Here is a 25,785-nt window from a genome sequence, read left to right as displayed (position 1 = left end):
GGTCAGTGATGATGGGAGTGATACACTGTCTTACATTAGATTGTAAGCTCCTGGGGTCGGTGATGATGGGAGTGATACACTGTCTTACATTAGATTGTAAGCTCCTGGGGTCAGTGATGATGGGAGTGATACCCTGTCTTACATTAGATTGTAAGCTCCTGGGGTCAGTGATGATGGGAGTGATACCCTGTCTTACATTAGATTGTAAGCTCCTGGGGTCAGTGATGATGGGAGTGATACACTGTCTTACATTAGCTTGTAAGCTCCTGGGGTCAGTGATGATGGGAGTGATACACTGTCATACATTAGATTGTAAGCTCCTGGGGTCAGTGATGATGGGAGTGATACACTGTCTTACATTAGATTGTAAGCTCCTGGGGTCAGTGATGATGGGAGTGATACACTGTCTTATATTAGATTGTAAGCTCCTGGGGTCAGTGATGATGGGAGTGATACACTGTCATACATTAGATTGTAAGCTCCTGGGGTCAGTGATGATGGGAGTGATACACTGTCTTACATTAGATTGTAAGCTCCTGGGGTCAGTGATGATGGGAGTGATACACTGTCTTACATTAGACTGTAAGCTCCTGGGGTCAGGGATGATGGGAGTGATACACTGTCTTACATTAGATTGTAAGCTCCTGGGGTCAGGGATGATGGGAGTGATACACTGTCTTACATTAGATTGTAAGCTCCTGGGGTCAGTGATGATGGGAGTGATACACTGTCTTACATTAGATTGTAAGCTCCTGGGGTCAGTGATGATGGGAGTGATACACTGTCATACATTAGATTGTAAGCTCCTGGGGTCAGTGATGATGGGAGTGATACACTGTCTTACATTAGATTGTAAGCTCCTGGGGTCAGTGATGATGGGAGTGATACACTGTCATACATTAGATTGTAAGCTCCTGGGGTCAGTGATGATGGGAGTGATACACTGTCTTACATTAGATTGTAAGCTCCTGGGGTCAGTGATGATGGGAGTGATACACTGTCATACATTAGATTGTAAGCTCCTGGGGTCAGTGATGATGGGAGTGATACCCTGTCTTACATTATATTGTAAGCTCCTGGGGTCAGTGATGATGGGAGTGATACACTGTCTTACATTAGATTGTAAGCTCCTGGGGTCAGTGATGATGGGAGTGATACACTGTCATACATTAGATTGTAAGCTCCTGGGGTCAATGATGATGGGAGTGATACACTGTCTTACATTAGATTGTAAGCTCCTGGGGTCAGTGATGATGGGAGTGATACACTGTCTTACATTAGCTTGTAAGCTCCTGGGGTCAGTGATGATGGGAGTGATACACTGTCATACATTAGATTGTAAGCTCCTGGGGTCAGTGATGATGGGAGTGATACACTGTCTTACATTAGATTGTAAGCTCCTGGGGTCAGTGATGATGGGAGTGATACACTGTCTTACATTAGATTGTAAGCTCCTGGGGTCAGTGATGATGGGAGTGATACACTGTCATACATTAGATTGTAAGCTCCTGGGGTCAGTGATGATGGGAGTGATACACTGTCATACATTAGATTGTAAGCTCTTGTGGTCAGTGATGATGGGAGTGATACACTGTCATACATTAGATTGTAAGCTCCTGGGGTCAGTGATGATGGGAGTGATACACTGTCTTACATTAGATTGTAAGCTCCTGGGGTCAGTGATGATGGGAGTGATACACTGTCTTACATTAGATTGTAAGCTCCTGGGGTCAGGGATGATGGGAGTGATACACTGTCATACATTAGATTGTAAGCTCCTGGGGTCAGTGATGATGGGAGTGATACACTGTCTTACATTAGATTGTAAGCTCCTGGGGTCAGTGATGATGGGAGTGATACACTGTCTTACATTAGATTGTAAGCTCCTGGGGTCAGGGATGATGGGAGTGATACACTGTCTTACATTAGATTGTAAGCTCCTGGGGTCAGTGATGATGGGAGTGATACACTGTCTTACATTAGATTGTAAGCTCCTGGGGTCAGTGATGATGGGAGTGATACCCTGTCTTACATTAGATTGTAAGCTCCTGGGGTCAGTGATGATGGGAGTGATACACTGTCTTACATTAGATTGTAAGCTCCTGGGGTCAGTGATGATGGGAGTGATACACTGTCTTACATTAGATTGTAAGCTCCTGGGGTCAGGGATGATGGGAGTGATACACTGTCTTACATTAGATTGTAAGCTCCTGGGGTCAGTGATGATGGGAGTGATACACTGTCTTACATTAGATTGTAAGCTCCTGGGGTCAGTGATGATGGGAGTGATACCCTGTCTTACATTAGATTGTAAGCTCCTGGGGTCAGTGATGATGGGAGTGATACCCTGTCTTACATTAGATTGTAAGCTCCTGGGGTCGGTGATGATGGGAGTGATACACTGTCTTACATTAGATTGTAAGCTCCTGGGGTCAGGGATGATGGGAGTGATACACTGTCTTACATTAGATTGTAAGCTCCTGGGGTCAGTGATGATGGGAGTGATACCCTGTCTTACATTAGATTGTAAGCTCCTGGGGTCAGTGATGATGGGAGTGATACACTGTCTTACATTAGATTGTAAGCTCCTGGGGTCAGGGATGATGGGAGTGATACACTGTCTTACATTAGATTGTAAGCTCCTGGGGTCAGTGATGATGGGAGTGATACACTGTCTTACATTAGATTGTAAGCTCCTGGGGTCAGTGATGATGGGAGTGATACCCTGTCTTACATTAGATTGTAAGCTCCTGGGGTCAGTGATGATGGGAGTGATACCCTGTCTTACATTAGATTGTAAGCTCCTGGGGTCGGTGATGATGGGAGTGATACACTGTCTTACATTAGATTGTAAGCTCCTGGGGTCAGGGATGATGGGAGTGATACACTGTCTTACATTAGATTGTAAGCTCCTGGGGTCAGTGATGATGGGAGTGATACACTGTCTTACATTAGATTGTAAGCTCCTGGGGTCAGTGATGATGGGAGTGATACACTGTCTTACATTAGATTGTAAGCTCCTGGGGTCAGTGATGATGGGAGTGATACACTGTCTTACATTAGATTGTAAGCTCCTGGGGTCAGTGATGATGGGAGTGATACCCTGTCTTACATTAGATTGTAAGCTCCTGGGGTCAGTGATGATGGAAGTGATACACTGTCATACATTAGACTGTAAGCTCCTGGGGTCAGTGATGATGGGAGTGATACACTGTCTTACATTAGAGTGTAAGCTCCTGGGATCAGTGATGATGGGAGTGATACACTGTCATACATTAGACTGTAAGCTCCTGGGGTCAGTGATGATGGGAGTGATACACTGTCTTACATTAGACTGTAAGCTCCTGGGGTCAGTGATGATGGGAGTGATACACTGTCTTACATTAGATTGTAAGCTCCTGGGGTCAGGGATGATGGGAGTGATACACTGTCATACATTAGATTGTAAGCTCCTGGGGTCAGTGATGATGGGAGTGATACACTGTCTTACATTAGATTGTAAGCTCCTGGGGTCAGTGATGATGGGAGTGATACCCTGTCTTACATTAGATTGTAAGCTCCTGGGGTCAGTGATGATGGGAGTGATACACTGTCTTACATTAGAGTGTAAGCTCCTGGGGTCAGGGATGATGGGAGTGATACACTGTCTTACATTAGATTGTAAGCTCCTGGGGTCAGTGATGATGGGAGTGATACACTGTCTTACATTAGATTGTAAGCTCCTGGGGTCAGTGATGATGGGAGTGATACACTGTCTTACATTAGATTGTAAGCTCCTGGGGTCAGTGATGATGGGAGTGATACACTGTCTTACATTAGAGTGTAAGCTCCTGGGGTCAGGGATGATGGGAGTGATACACTGTCTTACATTAGATTGTAAGCTCCTGGGGTCAGTGATGATGGGAGTGATACACTGTCTTACATTAGATTGTAAGCTCCTGGGGTCAGTGATGATGGGAGTGATACACTGTCATACATTAGATTGTAAGCTCCTGGGGTCGGTGATGATGGGAGTGATACACTGTCTTACATTAGATTGTAAGCTCCTGGGGTCAGTGATGATGGGAGTGATACACTGTCATACATTAGATTGTAAGCTCCTGAGGTCAGCGATGATGGGAGTGATACACTGTCTTACATTAGATTGTAAGCTCCTGGGGTCAGTGATGATGGGAGTGATACACCGTCTTACATTAGATTGTAAGCTCCTGGGGTCAGTGATGATGGGAGTGATACACTGTCATACATTAGATTGTAAGCTCCTGGGGTCAGTGATGATGGGAGTGATACCCTGTCATACATTAGATTGTAAGCTCCTGGGGTCAGTGATGATGGGAGTGATACACTGTCATACATTAGATTGTAAGCTCCTGGGGTCAGTGATGATGGGAGTGATACCCTCTTACATTAGATTGTAAGCTCCTGGGGTCAGTGATGATGGGAGTGATACACTGTCATACATTAGATTGTAAGCTCCTGGGGTCAGTGATGATGGGAGTGATACACTGTCATACATTAGATTGTAAGCTCCTGGGGTCAGTGATGATGGGAGTGATACACTGTCATACATTAGATTGTAAGCTCCAGGGGTCAGTGATGATGGGAGTGATACACTGTCATACATTAGATTGTAAGCTCCTGGGGTCAGTGATGATGGGAGTGATACCCTGTCTTACATTAGATTGTAAGCTCCTGGGGTCAGTGATGATGGGAGTGATACACTGTCATACATTAGACTGTAAGCTCCTGGGGTCAGTGATGATGGGAGTGATACACTGTCTTACATTAGAGTGTAAGCTCCTGGGGTCAGTGATGATGGGAGTGATACACTGTCATACATTAGATTGTAAGCTCCTGAGGTAAGTGATGATGGGAGTGATACCCTGTCTTACATTAGATTGTAAGCTCCTGGGGTCAGTGATGATGGGAGTGATACACTGTCTTACATTAGATTGTAAGCTCCTGGGGTCAGTGATGATGGGAGTGATACACTGTCTTACATTAGATTATAAGCTCCTGGGGTCAGTGATGATGGGAGTGATACACTGTCTTACATTAGATTGTAAGCTCCTGGGGTCAGTGATGATGGGAGTGATACACTGTCTTACATTAGATTGTAAGCTCCTGGGGTCAGTGATGATGGGAGTGATACCCTGTCATACATTAGATTGTAAGCTCCTGGGGCCAGTGATGATGGGAGTGATACACTGTCTTACATTAGAGTATAAACTCCTGGGGTCAGTGATGATGGGAGTGATACCCTGTCATACATTAGATTGTAAGCTCCTGGGGTCAGTGATGATGGGAGTGATACACTGTCTTACATTAGATTGTAAGCTCCTGGGGTCGGTGATGATGGGAGTGATACACTGTCTTACATTAGAGTATAAGCTCCTGGGGTCAGTGATGATGGGAGTGATACACTGTCTTACATTAGATTGTAAGCTCCTGGGGTCGGTGATGATGGGAGAGATACACTGTCTTACATTAGATTGTAAGCTCCTGGGGTCAGTGATGATGGGAGTGATACACTGTCATACATTAGATTGTAAGCTCCTGGGGTCAGTGATGATGGGAGTGATACACTGTCATACATTAGATTGTAAGCTCCTGGGGTCAGTGATGATGGGAGTGATACACTGTCATACATTAGATTGTAAGCTCCTGGGGCCAGTGATGATGGGAGTGATACACTGTCTTACAATAGAGTATAAGCTCCTGGGGTCAGTGATGATGGGAGTGATACCCTGTCATACATTATATTGTAAGCTCCTGGGGTCAGTGATGATGGGAGTGATACACTGTCTTACATTAGATTGTAAGCTCCTGGGGTCGGTGATGATGGGAGTGATACACTGTCTTACATTAGATTGTAAGCTCCTGGGGTCAGGGATGATGGGAGTGATACACTGTCTTACATTAGATTGTAAGCTCCTGGGGTCGGTGATGATGGGAGTGATACACTGTCTTACATTAGAGTATAAGCTCCTGGGGTCAGTGATGATGGGAGTGATACACTGTCTTACATTAGATTGTGAGCTCCTGGGGTCAGTGATGATGGGAGTGATACGCTGTCTTACATTAGAGTGTAAGCTCCTGGGGTCAGTGATGATGGGAGTGATACACTGTCATACATTAGATTGTAAGCTCCTGGGGTCAGTGATGATGGGAGTGATACACTGTCTTACATTAGAGTATAAGCTCCTGGGGTCAGTGATGATGGGAGTGATACACTGTCATACATTAGATTGTAAGCTCCTGGGGTCAGTGATGATGGGAGTGATACACTGTCTTACATTAGAGTATAAGCTCCTGGGGTCAGTGATGATGGGAGTGATACACTGTCTTACATTAGATTGTAAGCTCCTGGGGTCAGTGATGATGGGAGTGATACACTGTCTTACATTAGATTGTAAGCTCCTGGGGTCAGTGATGATGGGAGTGATACACTGTCATACATTAGATTGTAAGCTCCTGGGGTCAGTGATGATGGGAGTGATACACTGTCTTACATTAGATTGTAAGCTCCTGGGGTCAGTGATGATGGGAGTGATACACTGTCATACATTAGATTGTAAGCTCCTGGGGTCAGTGATGATGGGAGTGATACACTGTCTTACATTAGAGTATAAGCTCCTGGGGTCAGTGATGATGGGAGTGATACACTGTCTTACATTAGATTGTAAGCTCCTGGGGTCAGTGATGATGGGAGTGATACACTGTCTTACATTAGAGTATAAGCTCCTGGGGTCAGTGATGATGGGAGTGATACACTGTCATACATTAGAGTATAAGCTCCTGGGGTCAGTGATGATGGGAGTGATACACTGTCTTACATTAGAGTATAAGCTCCTGGGGTCAGTGATGATGGGAGTGATACACTGTCATACATTAGATTGTAAGCTCCTGGGGTCAGTGATGATGGGAGTGATACACTGTCTTACATTAGAGTATAAGCTCCTGGGGTCAGTGATGATGGGAGTGATACACTGTCTTACATTAGATTGTAAGCTCCTGGGGTCAGTGATGATGGGAGTGATACCCTGTCTTACATTAGATTGTAAGCTCCTGGGGTCAGTGATGATGGGAGTGATACACTGTCATACATTAGATTGTAAGCTCCTGGGGTCAGTGATGATGGGAGTGATACACTGTCTTACATTAGACTGTAAGCTCCTGGGGTCAGTGATGATGGGAGTGATACACTGTCTTACATTAGATTGTAAGCTCCTGAGGTCAGTGATGATGGGAGTGATACCCTGTCATACATTAGAGTGTAAGCTCCTGGGGTCGGTGATGATGGGAGTGATACACTGTCTTACATTAGATTGTAAGCTCCTGGGGTCGGTGATGATGGGAGTGATACACTGTCATACATTAGACTGTAAGCTCCTGGGGTCAGTGATGATGGGAGTGATACACTGTCTTACATTAGATTGTAAGCTCCTGGGGTCAGTGATGATGGGAGTGATACACTGTCATACATTAGACTGTAAGCTCCTGGGGTCAGTGATGATGGGAGTGATACACTGTCATACATTAGACTGTAAGCTCCTGGGGTCAGTGATGATGGGAGTGATACACTGTCTAACATTAGATTGTAAGCTCCTGGGGTCAGTGATGATGGGAGTGACACACTGTCATACATTAGATTGTAAGCTCCTGGGGTCAATGATGATGGGAGTGATACACTGTCTTACATTAGAGTGTAAGCTCCTGGGGTCAGTGATGATGGGAGTGATACACTGTCATACATTAGATTGTAAGCTCCTGGGGTCAGTGATGATGGGAGTGATACACTGTCTTACATTAGATTGTAAGCTCCTGGGGTCAGTGATGATGGGAGTGATACACTGTCTTACATTAGATTGTAAGCTCCTGGGGTCAGTGATGATGGGAGTGACACACTGTCATACATTAGATTGTAAGCTCCTGGGGTCAATGATGATGGGAGTGATACACTGTCTTACATTAGATTGTAAGCTCCTGGGGTCAGTGATGATGGGAGTGATACACTGTCTTACATTAGAGTGTAAGCTCCTGGGGTCAGTGATGATGGGAGTGATACACTGTCATACATTAGATTGTAAGCTCCTGGGGTCAGTGATGATGGGAGTGACACACTGTCATACATTAGATTGTAAGCTCCTGGGGTCAGTGATGATGGGAGTGATACACTGTCTTACATTAGATTGTAAGCTCCTGGGGTCAGTGATGATGGGAGTGATACACTGTCTTACATTAGAGTGTAAGCTCCTGGGGTCAGTGATGATGGGAGTGATACACTGTCTTACATTAGATTGTAAGCTCCTGGGGTCAGTGATGATGGGAGTGATACACTGTCTTACATTAGATTGTAAGCTCCTGGGGTCAGTGATGATGGGAGTGATACACTGTCATACATTAGATTGTAAGCTCCTGGGGTCAGTGATGATGGGAGTGATACACTGTCATACATTAGATTGTAAGCTCCTGGGGTCAATGATGATGGGAGTGATACACTGTCTAACATTAGATTGTAAGCTCCTGGGGTCAGTGATGATGGGAGTGATACACTGTCATACATTAGATTGTAAGCTCCTGGGGTCAATGATGATGGGAGTGATACACTGTCTTACATTAGAGTGTAAGCTCCTGGGGTCAGTGATGATGGGAGTGATACACTGTCATACATTAGATTGTAAGCTCCTGGGGTCAATGATGATGGGAGTGATACACTGTCATCCATTAGACTGTAAGCTCCTGGGGTCAGTGATGATGGGAGTGATACACTGTCTTACATTAGATTGTAAGCTCCTGGGGTCAGTGATGATGGGAGTGATACACTGTCATACATTAGATTGTAAGCTCCTGGGGTCAATGATGATGGGAGTGATACACTGTCATACATTAGATTGTAAGCTCCTGGGGTCAGTAATGATGGGAGTGATACACTGTCTAACATTAGATTGTAAGCTCCTGGGGTCAGTGATGATGGGAGTGATACACTGTCATACATTAGATTGTAAGCTCCTGGGGTCAATGATGATGGGAGTGATACACTGTCTTACATTAGAGTGTAAGCTCCTGGGGTCAGTGATGATGGGAGTGATACACTGTCATACATTAGATTGTAAGCTCCTGGGGTCAGTGATGATGGGAGTGATACACTGTCATACATTAGATTGTAAGCTCCTGGGGTCAGTGATGATAGGAGTGATACCCTGTCTTACATTAGATTGTAAGCTCCTGGGGTCAGTGATGATGGGAGTGATACCCTGTCTTACATTAGATTGTAAGCTCCTGGGGTCAGTGATGATGGGAGTGATACACTGTCATACATTAGATTGTAAGCTCCTGGGGTCAGTGATGATGGGAGTGATACACTGTCTTACATTAGATTGTAAGCTCCTGGGGTCAGTGATGATGGGAGTGATACACTGTCATACATTAGAGTGTAAGCTCCTGGGGTCAGTGATGATGGGAGTGATACACGGTCATACATTAGAGTGTAAGCTCCTGGGGTCAATGATGATGGGAGTGATACACGGTCATACATTAGAGTGTAAGCTCCTGGGGTCAGTGATGATGGGAGTGATACACTGTCTTACATTAGATTGTAAGCTCCTGGGGTCAGTGATGATGGGAGTGATACACTGTCTTACATTAGATTGTAAGCTCCTGGGGTCAATGATGATGGGAGTGATACACTGTCATACATTAGATTGTAAGCTCCTGGGGTCAGTGATGATGGGAGTGATACCCTGTCATACATTAGATTGTAAGCTCCTGGGGTCAGTGATGATAGGAGTGATACACTGTCATACATTAGATTGTAAGCTCCTGGGGTCAGTGATGATGGGAGTGATACACTGTCTTACATTAGATTGTAAGCTCCTGGGGTCAGTGATGATGGGAGTGATACACTGTCTTACATTAGATTGTAAGCTCCTGGGGTCAGTGATGATGGGAGTGATACACTGTCTTACATTAGATTGTAAGCTCCTGGGGTCAGTGATGATGGGAGTGATACACTGTCTTACATTAGATTGTAAGCTCCTGGGGTCAGTGATGATGGGAGTGATACCCTGTCATACATTAGATTGTAAGCTCCTGGGGTCAGTGTTGATGGGAGTGATACAATGTCATACATTAGACTGTAAGCTCCTGGGGTCAGTGATGATGGGAGTGATACCCTGTCATACATTAGATTGTAAGCTCCTGGGTTCAGTGATGATGGGAGTGATACAATGTCATACATTAGACTGTAAGCTCCTGGGGTCAGTGATGATGGGAGTGATACACTGTCTTACATTAGATTGTAAGCTCCTGAGGTCAGTGATGATGGGAGTGATACCCTGTCTTACATTAGATTGTAAGCTCCTGGGGTCAGTGATGATGGGAGTGATACACTGTCTTACATTAGATTGTAAGCTCCTGAGGTCAGTGATGATGGGAGTGATACCCTGTCTTACATTAGATTGTAAGCTCCTGGGGTCAGTGATGATGGGAGTGATACACTGTCATACATTAGATTGTAAGCTCCTGAGGTCAGTGATGATGGGAGTGATACAATGTCATACATTAGATTGTAAGCTCCTGGGCTCAGTGATGATGGGAGTGATACACTGTCTTACATTAGAGTGTAAGCTCCTGGGGTCAGTGATGATGGGAGTGATACACTGTCTTACATTAGAGTGTAAGCTCCTGGGGTCAGTGATGATGGGAGTGATACACCGTCTTACATTAGATTGTAAGCTCCTGGGGTCAGTGATGATGGGAGTGATACACCGTCTTACATTAGATTGTAAGCTCCTGGGGTCAGTGATGATAGGAGTGATACACTGTCATACATTAGATTGTAAGCTCCTGGGGTCAGTGATGATGGGAGTGATACACTGTCTTACATTAGATTGTAAGCTCCTGGGGTCAGTGATGATGGGAGTGATACACTGTCTTACATTAGATTGTAAGCTCCTGGGGTCAGTGATGATGGGAGTGATACACTGTCTTACATTAGATTGTAAGCTCCTGGGGTCAGTGATGATGGGAGTGATACACTGTCTTACATTAGATTGTAAGCTCCTGGGGTCAGTGATGATGGGAGTGATACCCTGTCATACATTAGATTGTAAGCTCCTGGGGTCAGTGTTGATGGGAGTGATACAATGTCATACATTAGACTGTAAGCTCCTGGGGTCAGTGATGATGGGAGTGATACCCTGTCATACATTAGATTGTAAGCTCCTGGGTTCAGTGATGATGGGAGTGATACAATGTCATACATTAGACTGTAAGCTCCTGGGGTCAGTGATGATGGGAGTGATACACTGTCTTACATTAGATTGTAAGCTCCTGAGGTCAGTGATGATGGGAGTGATACCCTGTCTTACATTAGATTGTAAGCTCCTGGGGTCAGTGATGATGGGAGTGATACACTGTCTTACATTAGATTGTAAGCTCCTGAGGTCAGTGATGATGGGAGTGATACCCTGTCTTACATTAGATTGTAAGCTCCTGGGGTCAGTGATGATGGGAGTGATACACTGTCATACATTAGATTGTAAGCTCCTGAGGTCAGTGATGATGGGAGTGATACAATGTCATACATTAGATTGTAAGCTCCTGGGCTCAGTGATGATGGGAGTGATACACTGTCTTACATTAGAGTGTAAGCTCCTGGGGTCAGTGATGATGGGAGTGATACACTGTCTTACATTAGAGTGTAAGCTCCTGGGGTCAGTGATGATGGGAGTGATACACCGTCTTACATTAGATTGTAAGCTCCTGGGGTCAGTGATGATGGGAGTGATACACCGTCTTACATTAGATTGTAAGCTCCTGGGGTCAGTGATGATGGGAGTGATACACCGTCTTACATTAGATTGTAAGCTCCTGGGGTCAGTGATGATGGGAGTGATACACTGTCATACATTAGATTGTAAGCTCCTGGGGTCAGTGATGATGGGAGTGATGCACTTTCTTACATTAGATTGTAAGCTCCTGGGGTCAGTGATGATGGGAGTGATACACCGTCTTACATTAGATTGTAAGCTCCTGGGGTCAGTGATGATGGGAGTGATACACCGTCTTACATTAGATTGTAAGCTCCTGGGGTCAGTGATGATGGGAGTGATACACCGTCTTACATTAGATTGTAAGCTCCTGGGGTCAGTGATGATGGGAGTGATGCACTTTCTTACATTAGATTGTAAGCTCCTGGGGTCAGTGATGATGGGAGTGATACACCGTCTTACATTAGATTGTAAGCTCCTGGGGTCAGTGATGATGGGAGTGATACCTTGTCTTACATTAGATTGTAAGCTCCTGGGGTCAGTGATGATGGGAGTGATACACTGTCTTACATTAGATTGTAAGCTCCTGGGGTCAGTGATGATGGGAGTGATACACTGTCTTACATTAGAGTGTAAGCTCCTGGGGTCAGTGATGATGGGAGTGATACACCGTCTTACATTAGATTGTAAGCTCCTGGGGTCAGTGATGATGGGAGTGATACCTTGTCTTACATTATAGTGTAAGCTCTTGTGGTCAGTGATGATGGGAGTGATACACTGTCATACATTAGAGTGTAAGCTCCTGGGGTCAGTGATGATGGGAGTGATACACTGTCTTACATTAGATTGTAAGCTCCTGGGGTCAGTGATGATGGGAGTGATACACTGTCTTACATTAGATTGTAAGCTCCTGGGGTCAGTGATGATGGGAGTGATACACTGTCTTACATTAGATTGTAAGCTCCTGGGGTCAGTGATGATGGGAGTGATACACTGTCTTACATTAGATTGTAAGCTCCTGGGGTCAGTGATGATGGGAGTGATACACTGTCTTACATTAGAGTGTAAGCTCCTGGGGTCAGTGATGATGGGAGTGATACACTGTCTTACATTAGATTGTAAGCTCCTGGGGTCAGTGATGATGGGAGTGATACACTGTCTTACATTAGATTGTAAGCTCCTGGGGTCAGTGATGATGGGAGTGATACACTGTCACACATTAGATTGTAAGCTCCTGGGGTCAGTGATGATGGGAGTGATACACTGTCTTACATTAGATTGTAAGCTCCTGGGGTCAGTGATGATGGGAGTGATACACTGTCACACATTAGATTGTAAGCTCCTGGGGTCAGTGATGATGGGAGTGATACACTGTCACACATTAGATTGTAAGCTCCTGGGTCAGTGATGATGGGAGTGATACACTGTCATACATTAGATTGTAAGCTCCTGGGGTCAGGGATGATGGGAGTGATACACTGTCATACATTAGATTGTAAGCTCCTGGGGTCAGTGATGATGGGAGTGATACACTGTCTTACATTAGATTGTAAGCTCCTGGGGTCAGTGATGATGGGAGTGATACACTGTCATACATTAGATTGTAAGCTCCTGGGGTCAGTGATGATGGGAGTGATACACTGTCTTACATTAGATTGTAAGCTCCTGGGGTCAGTGATGATGGGAGTGATACACTGTCTTACATTAGATTGTAAGCTCCTGGGGTCAGTGATGATGGGAGTGATACACTGTCATACATTAGATTGTAAGCTCCTGGGGTCAGTGATGATGGGAGTGATACACTGTCTTACATTAGATTGTAAGCTCCTGGGGTCAGTGATGATGGGAGTGATACACTGTCTTACATTAGATTGTAAGCTCCTGGGGTCAGTGATGATGGGAGTGATACACTGTCATACATTAGATTGTAAGCTCCTGGGGTCAGTGATGATGGGAGTGATACACTGTCTTACATTAGAGTGTAAGCTCCTGGGGTCAGTGATGATGGGAGTGATACACTGTCATACATTAGATTGTAAGCTCCTGGGGTCGGTGATGATGGGAGTGATACACTGTTTTACATTAGATTGTAAGCTCCTGGGGTCAGTGATGATGGGAGTGATACACTGTCTTACATTAGATTGTAAGCTCCTGGGGTCAGTGATGATGGGAGTGATACACTGTCATACATTAGATTGTAAGCTCCTGGGGTCAGTGATGATGGGAGTGATACACTGTCATACATTAGATTGTAAGCTCCTGGGGTCAGTGATGATGGGAGTGATACACTGTCATACATTAGATTGTAAGCTCCTGGGGTCAGTGATGATGGGAGTGATACACTGTCTTACATTAGATTGTAAGCTCCTGGGGTCAGTGATGATGGGAGTGATACACTGTCTTACATTAGATTGTAAGCTCCTGGGGTCAGTGATGATGGGAGTGATACACTGTCTTACATTAGATTGTAAGCTCCTGGGGTCAGTGATGATGGGAGTGATACACTGTCATACATTAGATTGTAAGCTCCTGGGGTCAGTGATGATGGGAGTGATACACTGTCTTACATTAGATTGTAAGCTCCTGGGGTCAGTGATGATGGGAGTGATACACTGTCTTACATTAGATTGTAAGCTCCTGGGGTCAGTGATGATGGGAGTGATACACTGTCATACATTAGATTGTAAGCTCCTGGGGTCAGTGATGATGGGAGTGATACACTGTCTTACATTAGATTGTAAGCTCCTGGGGTCAGTGATGATGGGAGTGATACACTGTCTTACATTAGATTGTAAGCTCCTGGGGTCAGTGATGATGGGAGTGATACACTGTCTTACATTAGATTGTAAGCTCCTGGGGTCAGTGATGATGGGAGTGATACACTGTCATACATTAGATTGTAAGCTCCTGGGGTCAGTGATGATGGGAGTGATACACTGTCATACATTAGATTGTAAGCTCCTGGGGTCAGTGATGATGGGAGTGATACACTGTCTTACATTAGATTGTAAGCTCCTGGGGTCAGTGATGATGGGAGTGATACACTGTCTTACATTAGATTGTAAGCTCCTGGGGTCAGTGATGATGGAAGTGATACCCTGTCATACATTAGATTGTAAGCTCCTGGGGTCAGTGATGATGGGAGTGATACACTGTCTTACATTAGATTGTAAGCTCCTGGGGTCAGTGATGATGGGAGTGATACACTGTCATACATTAGATTGTAAGCTCCTGGGGTCAGTGATGATGGGAGTGATACACTGTCTTACATTAGATTGTAAGCTCCTGGGGTCAGTGATGATGGGAGTGATACACTGTCTTACATTAGATTGTAAGCTCCTGGGGTCAGTGATGATGGGAGTGATACACTGTCTTACATTAGATTGTAAGCTCCTGGGGTCAGTGATGATGGGAGTGATACACTGTCTTACATTAGATTGTAAGCTCCTGGGGTCAGTGATGATGGGAGTGATACACTGTCTTACATTAGATTGTAAGCTCCTGGGGTCAGTGATGATGGGAGTGATACACTGTCATACATTAGATTGTAAGCTCCTGGGGTCAGTGATGATGGGAGTGATACACTGTCTTACATTAGATTGTAAGCTCCTGGGGTCAGTGATGATGGGAGTGATACACTGTCTTACATTAGATTGTAAGCTCCTGGGGTCAGTGATGATGGGAGTGATACACTGTCTTACATTAGATTGTAAGCTCCTGGGGTCAGTGATGATGGGAGTGATACACTGTCATACATTAGATTGTAAGCTCCTGGGGTCAGTGATGATGGGAGTGATACACTGTCTTACATTAGATTGTAAGCTCCTGGGGTCAGTGATGATGGGAGTGATACACTGTCATACATTAGATTGTAAGCTCCTGGGGTCAGTGATGATGGGAGTGATACACTGTCATACATTAGATTGTAAGCTCCTGGGGTCAGTGATGATGGGAGTGATACACTGTCTTACATTAGATTGTAAGCTCCTGGGGTCAGTGATGATGGGAGTGATACACTGTCTTACATTAGATTGTAAGCTCCTGGGGTCAGTGATGATGGGAGTGATACACTGTCTTACATTAGATTGTAAGCTCCTGGGGTCAGTGATGATGGGAGTGATACACTGTCTTACATTAGAGTGTAAGCTCCTGGGGTCAGTGATGATGGGAGTGATACACTGTCTTACATTAGATTGTAAGCTCCTGAGGTCAGTGATGATGGGAGTGATACCCTGTCATACATTAGATTGTAAGCTCCTGGGGTCAGTGATGATGGGAGTGATACACTGTCTTACATTAGATTGTAAGCTCCTGGGGTCAGTGATGATGGGAGTGATACACTGTCTTACATTAGATTGTAAGCTCCTGGGGTCAGTGATGATGGGAGTGATACACTGTCATACATTAGATTGTAAGCTCCTGGGGTCAGTGATGATGGGAGTGATACACCGTCTTACATTAGATTGTAAGCTCCTGGGGTCAGTGATGATGGGAGTGATACACTGTCATACATTAGATTGTAAGCTCCTGGGGTCAGTGATGATGGGAGTGATACACTGTCATACATTAGATTGTAAGCTCCTGGGGTCAGTGATGATGGGAGTGATACACTGTCTTACATTAGATTGTAAGCTCCTGGGGTCAGTGATGATGGGAGTGATACACTGTCTTACATTAGATTGTAAGCTCCTGGGGTCAGTGATGATGGGAGTGATACACTGTCATACATTAGATTGTAAGCTCCTGGGGTCAGTGATGATGGGAGTGATACACCGTCTTACATTAGATTGTAAGCTCCTGGGGTCAGTGATGATGGGAGTGATACACTGTCATACATTAGATTGTAAGCTCCTGGGGTCAGTGATGATGGGAGTGATACACTGTCATACATTAGATTGTAAGCTCCTGGGGTCAGTGATGATGGGAGTGATACACTGTCTTACATTAGATTGTAAGCTCCTGGGGTCAGTGATGATGGGAGTGATACACTGTCATACATTAGATTGTAAGCTCCTGGGGTCAGTGATGATGGGACTGATACACTGTCTTACATTAGAGTATAAGCTCCTGGGGTCAGTGATGATGGGAGTGATACCCTGTCTTACGTTAGAGTATAAGCTCCTGGGGATAATTTCTTATATGTGATGATAAATACAACCATGTGAAATGTAACAGTGGAATATAAATATTTGCAGGATTTGTGTAAATATTTTCTCCTTTAAGTCAGGTCACTTACTATAATAAAACATGCAGTGGTGCAATATAATGGGGGGACAGTAATAGTTGGGGTACACCGGTCACAGTTTTAGAGGTTACAGTGATCCAAGTTGATATTGGGGTACACGGACTATACTGGTTGTGGGGGATACTGGGTCCAGTAATAGTGGGGTAACCTTAGTGATTATAATGGGCTGCAGTAATTCTGTTGCTATAGGGGATGAATGGATTCCAGTTTTAGTGGGGTACGCCAACACGCCTAATGGGGGTACATCGATTCCAATTATTGTCAGTTACACCAATTACATTCACAGAGGGGTTCGGTGATCCTAGATATTGTGGGGTACATTCATCACAGTCATAGTAAGGGTACCAGTGTTTATGATTATAGTGGGGTACACTAACAATTGTAGTGGGGGTGCATTAGTTATATTTGGGGTACAGTGATAATAGTGGGTACACTTGCTTCAGTTATTTTGGGGGTACGCTGATTGCAATTTACATTAGGGTAAAATGGCTTCCAGTTATACACTGCTCCCAGTAATGTGTGTCATGTTGTATACTTGTATACATGAAGCCGCCAGTTTGGGCAGCGCACCGTATAACACTGGTAATTACTGGTGGATATTGGGTCTGCGAGGGGCACAAGGCGCAGCTTTAATCAGGCTCAGACAGGGCCAGTTGGTCACAGCAGGAGCCACTAAATGACAATCAGTCGTAATAAGTCGATGCAAAACTCTTCAGATAACAAGCAGCGTGGGCTCGGCTCAATCAATCAATGTCTGTTAGATCAGATTGTATCCAAGTCTATTCCAGATAGTTCTAGGTGATATCCGGTCACATTCCACCATGTCACTGCCCTGATCGCAGGCCCAGGTTATCAGCCTGGCTACAATGTATCATGTATGTGACATTAACCAGCAGAGGATACACATCAGACACACATCACAGCGGGTCGGCTCTGCAGGATACACTGTATCAGTATCAGGCTTCCTCCTGGGGCACAGAATAACACGATGCCTTATTATACATGTAGATTATTCTGCATGTGGCCCCCCATTAAGGATCTCGTGGATCTCTACTAAGGCTGTCTGCAGGATTCCACTGTAGTAAAACGCATTACAAGCCTCATCGCATGTATCATCAGCTCATAATTTATATAGACATAACAAATACACAGCAAACATCAAAGGGCCTTCGTTTTATTGTAACCCATACAGCGAACACCACCCCATAATTAGACCCCACCCCCATAATACACACCCTACAGGGGCCGTACACCCCCACGCTGCAATATTCCCCCCCTCCGCTATACATTCTACAACCTGTGCTTATGGTAATGTTCATTCATAGTGGAAGCGGAAAACCAGTATACTGAGCTGAACCCCAATAATGCCAGAAATCACAAGATAAACCCACAAATCCAGTGTCACCCAGGGTTATTACTTGTCACATAGTCTCATCCCAACATACAGAACATCCAACGCTCCCTGCGAACAACAAAATACTACGAAATACAGAACACAGCGGTCATTGTCAGGCGAAACACCCACTTGTCCTTTAATAAAAATAACATTATATAACAGCCCTGGGAGCTAAGTGCAATAATCCACAGACCTGTCCCAGTGGGGGTGATAAGATACAGACAATATACATATAAACGAATATACAAAGAAAGGGTGGGGATCATAGCAGGAGCCCCCACAGAGATACTATGTAATCCATAGCAATATTTCCATAAACAACCTGATATCTAGCTACACATGGATAGATGATAGATGGATAGATGGATAGATGGATAGATAGATGGATAGATAGATAGATAAATAATAGATAGATAAATAATAGATAGATGATAGATAGATAGATAGATGATAGATAGATAGATAGATAGATAGATGATAGATAGATAGATAGATAGATAGATAGATAGATAGATAGATAGATAGATAGATAGATAGATGATAGATAGATGATAGATGATAGATGGATAGATGATAGATGGATAGATAGATAGATAGATAGATAGATAGATAGATAGATAGATAGATGATAGATGATAGATGATAGATAGATAGATAGATAGATATATAGATAGATAATAGATAGATAGATAGATAGATAGATAGATAGATAGATAGATAGATAGATAGATAGATGCTCCCTAGTGTTGGACTGACTATGGGCTGCACAGGTATAATAAGGATCAGCGTCTACTTACTGGAGATGCAGTTCTGCACACAGTCGCCTGTACAGAGCTCTTGTGTCACAGCCATTGACAGAGACAATACATTTACTAGACTGTCCCAGTTTTGTCCCAGAGTCTCAGTAAGCGCACAGCACACAAGCTGCAAATGCACAAACCTCCCTAGAATGCAGAAGTGCTGGAGAGAAGGTGGAAGCCCACAGTGGATACAATGTATCAATGCCGCCTTGAGACAATGTGTATACCGTGCAGGACATGAAGGATCTGCTGGAGACAAAGTATATACCATATCATGGAAAGCTGATCTCTAAACACAATGCATATATGATGGACGCAGTGTGGTGTCCACTTATATGTGTTACCCTGTCACCTGTATGTAACATATCACTACTGGATATAATGTATATGTGCCACAGTGAGAAGTGTCCTAAGTGCTGGTAATTATCCTACATTCAGTCATTGTCTATACATCATCCCTGAATACAATGCACTCATTTTACATAGAAGAAATGCATCATATACTCCTGGATATTGCATACAAAGCTAGGAACAGAATATACATCTATAGGATACGTAGGTACCGAAGATTATTTCACTGTCCCACTTTGATACAGTGTATAGTTGCTGGATGTAATGTGTAAATAACACCTGGATACACGGAAGAGATCCTATAGGTATATCATACGTATAATGTACCTCTGACTACAATGTATACATATTAAAGGAGTAATATATATAAGCCATACCCCATGTATACATCATATAGGAGTATTATATATAGACCACAGCCCTGAGTACAATATAAACATCTTATAGAAGTATTCTACATAGACCATAGCCCTGTATACATTATATACATCCTATAGGAGTATAATATATAGACCATAGCCCTGTATACATTATATACATCCTATAGAAGTATTATATATAGACCATAGCCCTTAGTACAATACATACATCTTATAGAAGTATTATATATAGACCATAGCCCTGTATACAATATATACATCCTATAGGAGTATATATATATATATATATACACACAGATATATATATATATGTGTGTGTATATAGACCACAGCACAGTATACATCCTATAGGAATATTACATATAGACCACAGCCCTGTATACATCCTATAGGGGTATTATATATAGACCACAGCCCTGTATACATCCTATAGTGGTATTACATCTAGACCACAGCCCTGTATACATCCTACAGGGGTATTATATATAGACCACAGCCCTGTATACATCCTATAGTGGTATTACATCTAGACCACAGCCCTGTATACATCCTACAGGGGTATTATATATAGACCACAGCCCTGTATACATCCTATAGTGGTATTACATCTAGACCACAGCCCTGTATACATTCTATAGGAGTATTATATATAGACCACAGCCCTGTATACATTCTATAGGAGTATTATATATAGACCACACCCCTATATACATCCTGTAGGAGTATTATATATAGACCACAGCCCTGTATACATCCTATAGGAGTATTACATATAGACCACAGCACAGTATACACCCTATAGGAGCATTATATATAGACCATAGCCCTGTATACATCCTACAGGGGTATTACATATAGACCACAGCCCTGTATACATCCTATATGAGTATTACATATAGACCACGGCCCTGTATACATCCTATAGGAGTATTATATATAGACCACAGCCCTGTATACATCCTATAGGAGTATTATATATAGACCACAGCCCTGTATACATCCTATAGGAGTATTATATATAGACCACAGCCCTGTATACATCCCATAGGGGTATTATATATAGACCACAGCCCTGTATACATCCTATAGGAGTATTATATATACACCACAGCCCTGTATACATCCTATAGGAGTATTACATATAGACCACGGCCCTGTATACATCCTATAGGGGTATTATATATAGACCACAGCCCTGTATACATCCTACAGGGGTATTATATATAGACCACAGCCCTGTATACATCCTATAGGAGTATTATATATACACCACAGCCCTGTACATATCCCATAGCAGTATTATATATACACCACAGCCCTGTATACATCCTATAGGAGTATTACATATAGACCACGGCCCTGTATACATCCTATAGGGGTATTATATATAGACCACAGCCCTGTATACATCCTACAGGGGTATTATATATAGACCACAGCCCTGTATACATCCTATAGGAGTATTATATATAGACCACAGCCCTGTATACATCCTATAGGGGTATTACATATAGACCACACCCCTATATACATCCTATAGGAGTATTATATATAGACCATAGCCCTGTATACTCCCTATAGGGGTATTATATATAGACCACAGCCCTGTATACATCCTATAGCAGTATAATATATAGACCACAGCCCTGTATACATCCTATAGGAGCATTACATATAGACCACAGCCCTGTATACATCCTATAGCAGTATTATATATAGACCACAGCCCTGTATACATCCTATAGGAGTATTATACATAGACCACAGCCCTGTATACATCCTATAGGAGTATTATACATAGACCAGAGCCCTGTATACATCCTATAGCAGTATTATATATAGACCACAGCCCTGTATACATCCTATAGGAGCATTATATATAGACCACAGCATTGTATACATCCTATAGGAGTATTATATATAGACCACAGCACAGTATACATCCTATAGGAGTATTATATATAGCCCATAGCCCTGTATACATCCTATAGGAGTATTATATATATAGACCACAGCACAGTATGCATCCTATATGAGTATTATATATAGACCACAGCCCTGTATACATCCTATAGGAGTATTATATATAGACCATAGCCCTGTATACATCCTATAGGAGCATTATATATAGACCATAGCCCTGTATACATCCTATAGGAGTATTATACATAGACCACAGCCCTGTATACATCCTATAGGAGTATTATATATAGACCACAGCCCTGTATACAATGTGCACATTCCACCTGGATGAGTACAGAACAGAATTTAGAGGTCCTCGGCGGATACCATGTATAAATCCTACCTTGACACAATGCACAAGTCCTGCCTGGATACAATGTATAAGTGACACCTGGGTACAATGGATCCTACTGCCTTCCTACAGCACTAACAATAGAAAGTCTCCATCCTGCAGCCACAGAAGTCCTGAGCGATAATCCCAGCACAGCAGCAGCAGCCGTCGCCCCTGGCCAGATCCCACCACGTCCACAGCCCACGTCCATAGCCCACGTCCACAGCATGTACATACACTGAGAGGGTCCACAATCCTGCCGGTCACATCCCATCCGCCCTGGTCACAGGGAGCTGCAGATCTGGTCCCTGAGATGCTGGGAGCCTTGTGAGCTTCTCTCCACCCAGCAGCCCCCCAGGACTCACATCATTAGCACAGAAACCCAGGAGAAGAGGAGCAGAGATCTACAGCTGTGACAGAGGAGGAGGCAGAGCAGGGCTGAACAGAGGAGGAGGAGGAGGGGAAGAAAGGGGCAAGGTAAAGGGGGGCACAGAGGAGGAGGAGGAGGCACACATCACAGGGAGCAGGATGGAGGCTGAGCACAGGATAAACATGCAGGTGACAGGTACACATCACACTGCAGACAGGGGCTGATCAGCACCAATACAAGGGTCTGCGACCCCCAGGAATTGCACACAGTGCAGAGGGAGGAATCAGGGAGGTGCACAGACAATAATGAGGAGGGGGCTGGCAGTGGGGGGGATCAGGGCTACCTGTGATCTACGAGGGCTGCCAATCTATAGCTGGCAGAAGATGACAATTACACATGATTACACATGATCCCAATGTCAGCACTGAATCATGGGCTGGTATATCATGCCCAGAGCATGCCATTGGCTGGGCAGTGCCCTCCACACAGGGGGTCTCTCTCTTGGGGGCAGTGGAACACATCTTTGCTGTTTACAGGGGGCACATGGGTGGCAGGGGTCTAGATCTGCTGTGGTTGGGGGCTCCTCAGTTTACGCCACTGATGACCTTTTTCAGAGATGGATTTTACATGTTCCTATTTTACATGTTCCTAGCTATGGAATACATTGACATCATCAGCTAGGGAAGGCTCTCTGGCCACAATATTGATCACATCTTCCCATCCATATTTATCAGGCAGCTAGAAGGGTTAATAGCCTCTATGGTCCATGCGTCCAGTCTTCTATACATGCAGGTTAATCATTCCATGAGGAAAACTTCTATTCTAAGCCAACATAATGTATCCTCATCTGCTGGATTTACAGACATTTGTAACCGTCAGTTGGTAGTGGTGTAGAACGTGAGCATGGCCAACTGCTTGGCACCACTGGGATCCATTTCTATAATGCAACCTTTCAATAAAGTAGCAAATGAGAGAAGTGACGCAAATCTCTGCTCTACAGATAGGGAGAGAGTTGTTATTTTAGCCCGTTTGCGAGCTAGTGTCCGCAGTTATCAGGTGTCATGCTACTGGATGAGCGGCGACACCAAAAAGTAACATTTATAGGTTGAACTCGAAATTGTGTCTTCTTTCAACCTTAAAACTCTGAAATTACAGCACATGACTGCTATGGCCACTGATGGACAGCAGCGGTCATACACTGGCTGCTGGTAAATGAAGACTGGAAGGACCGCCGAAGAATCGGGACGGAATGGCCAGAAAACAGATGAGGTGAGAAGGGGTTTTTTTTTTCCTTAAGGCTATGTGCACACGTTGCAGATTTGAGTGCAGAATTTTCTGCACAAAATCTGCATCTCCTGGCAGAAAAAGCAGGTGCAGATTTGCTGCGTTTTTCTTGCGGATTTTGTGTGTTTCTGTTGCGGATTTGCTGCGGATTTCATGAGTTTTTTACCCCTGCGGATTTCTATAATGGAAGGGTGCTGAAACGCTGCAGATCTGCAGTAAATCCGCATCGTGTGCACATAGCCTTAGAACATTGGCTGCTGTTTTTATTTTGTCTTCAGTGATTGGAGAACAGACACCTTTAACTCAGGCAGTGGCTAAATGACATCACATTAGATAAGAGTGGGCCGCTGGGTTTCCATTCCTCACCATTATAAAAATACCTGCTTGGTGTCAGCGACTGGAAAAAGTCTTGTTTGGAGTCAGAAAAAAATAAATAAATAGAATTAATATCGCTTACAGCTGAGAGTGTGATACAATTGTATCCATTGTAGACAACCCATACTAGTTGATGCAATGTATCAATACAAAAAATGTATCAGTCTAGGGAATTTGTCAGCAGGTTTTTGCTACCACATCTGAGAGCAGAGACCCTGATTCCAGCGATGTGTTACTGGGCTGCTTGCTGTCATTTTGATAAAATCAAGGTTTTACCTGCTGCAGATCTACTAAAGGGTCCGGGACTTTAAGATTCATGGCCTATCCTTAGGATTGGTCATCAATGTGTGATCAGTGGGGGTGCGACACCTGGCACCCCCGCCAATTAGCTGTTCCCGGTGTCAGCAGAAGCGGAACTGCCCAGTTACAGAACCGCACAGCTACGTCGGAGGAATAGTGGCCACAACCGGATACTGCACATACGCCCCCTACTCAAATCAATAGGGGTGGATGTAAAGTTTGTGGCTGCAACCATTATTCCATTGAAGGATGTGTGATGTGCAGCTCCGGAACTGGGCAATTCTGGCAGCCGTTGACGTTGTGAACAGCGGTTCGGAGGTGCCAGGTGTTGCACCCCCACTGATCAAAAATTGATGACGTATCCTAAGGATAGGTCATGGACCTTAACGTCCTGGACCACCCCTTTAAAAGCTGAACTCTCTAACCCTTTCCTTTAGGTTTAGAGAAGACTGTCTATGCTAGATAAAATTGTAAAAAAAAAAACGATGTGAGAAGTATTAGATCTGCTATGCCAGGGAGCAAGTATTCAGCCTCTGGTTGTAAATAAGAATATGCTCGTGACGACACAGCATTTAATTTTAATTACCAGACATCTATTTTCAATAGGCGAGGAGACATAGGCTATTATCTTTATGGGGACTTTTAGAATTAATGTGTTTTTCTTTGGTTGGTCAAGAAGCACAGACTATTGTTCGTAGGAGCCCGGATGTTGACGTTTAAGTTGCTGTTTGCTGCAACTCATTGTGTGCTATATTTGAGGGACAGGGACATAGGGCAATTGAACAATAGATGTTTGTTAATATGTTGATTACACCCGCTAGTTTGTTAACCTGCAAAACAGAGAAGGTCGAACTGTGCAGATTAATTACTCAAACAATCCGAGTTAATCTCATCACACCTTCCTCTTGACCTGTGGATGATGGCTTGAAGGAATTTGTGAATTATATAAGGTGGATATGCCTCCGGATCAAGCATGACTTGACAGAACAACAGCCAGGACACCATAAATGAACACTCTACCAGGACAACAAGGATTCATCAAGAGGGACACAAATTTGATATTTTTCAGGATGTCAAATTAAGGGATCACATCCCCAGCTCAAAGAATACAGATCTGCTCCATTAACTATCACTGAACCCCTGGAGAAGTTTGGAGAAGCCAGGTTGGGACCGTCCAGTCACCTGGCTCCATGAAGACGTTTGGAGAATCCAGGATT

At 43.9% G+C, this 25,785-nt stretch overlaps 1 protein-coding gene across 3 annotated transcripts in view; it reads right to left on the bottom strand.

The window, feature by feature from the left end:
• The window catches only part of LOC138647266 (contactin-4-like), a 254,562-nt gene that overhangs the window by 141,908 nt on the left and 86,869 nt on the right, over window positions 1-25,785 (bottom strand). The window contains exon 1 of one of the 3 annotated variants that reach the window (XM_069736167.1): window positions 22,477-22,824. The exons of the other annotated variants lie outside the window; for them this stretch is intronic. The gene's annotated coding sequence lies outside the window, so the exon portion shown is untranslated. Of the gene's footprint in view, window positions 1-22,476; window positions 22,825-25,785 lie in introns of those variants that run through there. 3 annotated transcript variants of the gene reach the window in all.

The sequence above is a fragment of the Ranitomeya imitator genome, chromosome 8 (assembly GCF_032444005.1).
Source record: "Ranitomeya imitator isolate aRanImi1 chromosome 8, aRanImi1.pri, whole genome shotgun sequence".
NCBI classification, from domain to species: Eukaryota; Metazoa; Chordata; class Amphibia; order Anura; family Dendrobatidae; genus Ranitomeya; species Ranitomeya imitator.
Note: the sequence above shows the minus strand (reverse complement) of the source record. Positions and strands in the feature narration are given on the sequence as shown.